Raw genomic sequence first — 4,852 nt, 5'->3', positions numbered from 1 at the left:
GCAATGAATTCCAAAAACATCTATGAAGATCAGTATTAATTAGATGAGCGGGGCTTTTAGCTTTTTGCCTCTGAACAGTTTTGGCATCTCACTCTATCCTTTGAAATTCAGAATGATTGGCTTCTTTAGGAACTCAGAATCCAGATAGTGCCATTGATTCTCCTAGTTAAGTATGATGATTCTTGAACACAGCTACTTTATTGAGTCTTGGCCGTGGCCCAAAGCACTCTGTCTTCCAGTATTACCACCGGATACATACATGCCACAGACACATAATTGGGTGAACCTTTTCAGATTGTGACTCAGCTTTGCTAGAGTCCCCAATTAGAGGTGTCCAGGGTTCTTAAGCACACTCTTTTTGCCTTGGATCACAACTTTATTTCTTTTTTTTTCTTTCTTTTTCTTTTTCTCCCTTTTTTCGTTTTTTTTTTCGCTCCTTTTTTTTTTGTATTCACTGCTTTTTCTTGCTTCAAGAATCATTTTTATGATTTTTCAGATCCTCAGTAACATGTCTCCTTTTTCATCATTCTTTCAAGAGCCAACATTCATGAACCACAAATTCAAAAGACATATGCACTGTTTAAGCATACATTCAGAAAACAAAAGTGTTGCCACCACATCAAAATAATTAGACTGTTATAAAATTCAAAATTCATGCAATTCTTTTCTTTTTCAATTAAGAACATTTGTTTAAGAAAGGTGATGGATTCATAGGACATTCATAACTTTAAGGCATAGACACTAAAACACTAATGATCATAAGACACAAACATAGATAACATAAGCACTAAAAATTCGAAAAACAAGAAAATAAAGAACAAGGAGATTAAAGAACGGGTCCACCTTAGTGATGGCAGCTTGTTCTTCCTCTTGAAGGTCTTATGGAGTGCTTGAGCTCCTCAATGTCTCTTCCTTGTCTTTGTTGCTCCTCTCTCATGATTCTTTGTTCTTCTCTAATTTCATGGAGGATGATGGAGTGTTCTTGATGCTCCACCCTTAGTTGTCCCATGTTGGAACTCAATTCTCCTAGGGAGGTGTTTAGTTGCTCCCAATAGTCTTGTGGAGGAAAGTGCATCCCTTGAGGCATCTCAGGGATCTCATGATGAGAGGGGTCTCTTGTTTGCTCCATCCTCTTCTTAGTGATGGGCTTGTCCTCATCAATGGGGATGTCTCCCTCTATGTCAACTCCAACTGAATAACAGAGGTGACAAATGAGGTGAGGAAAGGCTAACCTTGCTAAGGTAGAGGACTTGTCCGCCACCTTATAGAGTTCTTGGGCAATAACCTCATGAACTTCTACTTCTTCTCCAATCATGATGCTATGGATCATGATGGCTCGGTCTAGAGTAACTTCGAACCGGTTGCTAGTGGGAATGATTGAGCGTTGGATAAACTCCAACCATCCTCTAGCCACAGGCTTGAGGTCATGCCTTCTTAATTGAACCGGCTTCCCTCTTGAATCTCTCTTCCATTGGGCGCCCTCTTCACATATGACTGTGAGGACTTGGTCCAACCTTTGATCAAAGTTGACCCTTCTAGTGTAAGGATGTTCATCTCCTTGCATCATAGGCAAGTTGAATGCCAACCTTACATTTTCCGGACTAAAATCTAAGTATTTCCCCCGAACCATAGTAAGCCAATTCTTTGGATCCGGGTTCACACTTTGATCATGGTTCTTGGTGATCCATGCATTGGCATAGAACTCTTGAACCATTAAGATTCCGACTTGTTGAATGGGGTTGGTGAGAACTTCCCAACCTCTTCTTCGGATCTCATGTCGGATCTCCGGATATTCACTCTTTTTGAGTGAAAAAGGGACCTCGGGGATCACCTTCTTCAAGGCCACAACTTCATAGAAGTGGTCTTGATGCACCCTTGAGATGAATCTCTCTATCTCCCATGACTCGGAGGTGGAAGCTTTTGCCTTCCCTTTCCTCTTTCTAGAGGTTTTTCCGGCCTTGGATGCCATAAATGGTTATGGAAAAACAAAAAGCAATGCTTTTACCACACCAAACTTAAAAGGTTTGCTCGTCCTCGAGCAAAAGAAGAAAGAAGAGAGTAGAAGAAGAAGAAATGAGGAAGAAGGGAATGGCTTTGTGTTCGGCCAAAGAGGGGGAGAAGTGGTGTTTAGGTTGTGGGAAAATGAAGGGGTGAAGAGGGGTTTATATAGGAGAGGGGGGCTTATGGTTCGGTCATGTATGGGTGGGTTTGGGTGGGAAAGTGGTTTGAATTTGAAGGGTGAGGTAGGTGGGGTTTATGAAGGATGGATGTGAGTGGTGAAGAGAAAGATGGGGTTTGATAGGTGAAGGGTTTTTGGGGAAGAGGTATTGAGGTGATTGGTGAATGGGTGATGAAGAGAGAGGGTGGTGGGGTTGGTGGGGGTCCTGTGGGGCCCACAGATCCTGAGGTGTCAAGGAAAAGTCATCCCTGCACCAAATGGCATGCAAAATCACGTTTTGAGCCAATTCTGGCATTAAACGCCGGGCTGGTGCCCATTTCTGGCGTTTAACGCCAGGTTCTTGCCCTTTCCTGGCGTTTAACGCCAGTCTGGTGCCCCTTTCTGGCGTTAAACGCCCAGAATGGTGCCAGACTGGGCGTTAAACGCCCAACTGCTAGCCTCACTGGCGTTTAAACGCCAGCGAGTTCTCCTCCAGGGTGTGCTATTTTTCTTCCTGTTTTTCATTCTGTTTTTGCTTTTTCAATTGATTTTGTGACTTCTTATGATCATCAACCTACAAAAAACATAAAATAACAAAGGAAAATAGATAAAATATAATCATTGGGTTGCCTCCCAACAAGCGCTTCTTTAATGTCAGTAGCTTGACAGAGGGCTCTCGTGGACCCTCATAGATACTCAGAGCAATGTTGGAACCTCCCAACACCAAACTTAGAGTTTGAATGTGGGGGTTCAACACCAAACTTAGAGTTTGGTTGTGGCCTCCCAACACCAAACTTAGAGTTTGACTGTGGGGGCTCTGTTTGACTCTGATTTGAGAGAAGCTCTTTATGCTTTCTCTCCATGGTGATAGAGGGATATCCTTGAGCCTTAAACACATAGGATTTTTCATTCACTTGAATGATCAGTTCACCTCCATCAACATCAATCACAGCCTTTGCTGTGGCTAGGAAGGGTCTGCCAAGGATGATAGATTCATCCATGCACTTCCCAGTCTCTAGGACTATGAAATCAGCAGGGATGTAATGGTCTTCAATCTTCACCAGAACATCCTCTACAAGTCCATAAGCTTGTTTCTTTAAATTGTCTGCCATCTCTAGTGAGATTCTTGCAGCTTGTACCTCAAAGATCCCTAGCTTCTCCATTACAGAGAGAGGCATGAGGTTTACACTTGACCCTAAGTCACACAGAGCCTTCTTGAAGGTCATGGTGCCTATGGTACAAGGTATTGAAAACTTCCCAGGATCTTGTCTCTTTTGAGGTAATTTCTGCCTAGACAAGTCATCCAGTTCTTTGGTGAGCAAAGGAGGTTTGTTCTCCCAAGTCTCATTTCCAAATAACTTGTCATTTAGCTTCATGATTGCTCCAAGGTATTTAGCAACTTGCTCTTCAGTGACATACTCATCCTCTTCAGAGGAGGAATACTCATCAGAGCTCATGAATGGCAGAAGTAAATCCAATGGAATCTCTATGGTCTCATTTTGAGCCTCAGATTCCCATGGTTCCTCATTAGGGAACTCAGTGGAGGCTAGTGGACGTCCATTGAGGCCTTCCTCAGTGGCGTTCACTGCCCCTCCTTCCTCTCCAAATTCGGCCATGTTGATGGCCTTGCACTCTCCTTTTGGATTTTCTTCTGTATTGCTTGGGAGAGTACTAGGAGGGAGTTCAGTAACTTTCTTGCTCAGCTGTCCCACTTGTGCCTCCAAGTTCCTAATGGAGGACCTTGTTTCAGTCATAAAACTTTGAGTGGTTTTGACTAGATCAGAGACCATGGTTGCTAAGTCAGAGGGGTTCTGCTTAGAATTCTCTGTCTGTTGCTGAGAAGATGATGGAAAAGGCTTGCTATTAAACCTGTTTCTTCCACCATTAATGTTGTTGAAACCTTGTTGAGGTCTCTGTTGATCCTTCCATGAGAAATTTGGGTGATTTCTCCATGAAGAATTATAGGTGTTTCCATAGGGTTCTCCCAGGTAATTCACCTCTTCCATTGAAGGGTTCTCAGGATCATAAGCTTCTTCTTCAGATGAAGCATCCTTAGTACTGCTTGGTGTATTTGCATTCCAGACAGACTTTGAGAAATCAAATTGACTTGTTGAGTCAATATCTTGTTCTGAGCCAGAATGGCATTCAGAGTGTCAATCTCAAGAACTCCTTTCTTCTGACTAGTCCCATTGTTCACAGGATTCCTTTCAGAAGTGTACATGAATTGGTTATTTGCAACCATTTCAATTAGCTCTTGAGCCTCTGTAGGTGTCTTCTTCAGATGAAGAGATCCTCCAGCAGAGCTATCCAAAGACATCTTGGACAGTTCAGATAGACCATCATAGAAAATACCTATGATGCTCCATTCAGAAAGCATGTCAGAAGGACATTTTCTGATCAATTGTTTGTATCTTTCCCAAGCTTCATAGAGGGATTCACCATCCTTCTGTCTGAAGGTTTGGACTTCCACTCTAAGCTTACTCAATTTTTGAGGTGGAAAGAACTTTGCCAAGAAGGCATTGACTAGCTTTTCCCAAGAGTCCAGGCTTTCTTTAGGTTGTGAGTCCAACCATGTCCTAGCTCTGTCTCTTACAGCAAAAGGGAATAGCATTAGTCTGTAGACCTCAGGGTCAACCCCATTAGTCTTGACAGTGTCACAGATTTGCAAGAATTCAGCTAAAAACTGATGAGGAT

The 4,852-nt window shown here is 42.7% G+C and overlaps 1 non-coding gene across 1 annotated transcript; it reads left to right on the top strand.

Annotated features, from left to right (window-relative positions):
* Positions 1-4,529: 4,529 nt before the first annotated feature.
* Positions 4,530-4,637, top strand: LOC130942342 (small nucleolar RNA R71). Its single transcript, XR_009070916.1, has one exon. It is a non-coding gene; the product is annotated as a small nucleolar RNA R71 (small nucleolar RNA).
* The last annotated feature ends 215 nt before the right edge of the window (positions 4,638-4,852 follow it).

This window comes from Arachis stenosperma, chromosome 7 (genome assembly GCF_014773155.1).
Source record: "Arachis stenosperma cultivar V10309 chromosome 7, arast.V10309.gnm1.PFL2, whole genome shotgun sequence".
NCBI lineage: Eukaryota > Viridiplantae > Streptophyta > Magnoliopsida > Fabales > Fabaceae > Arachis > Arachis stenosperma.
The sequence above is the reverse complement of the archived record's forward strand: the minus strand, read 5'-3'. Positions and strand labels throughout refer to the sequence as shown.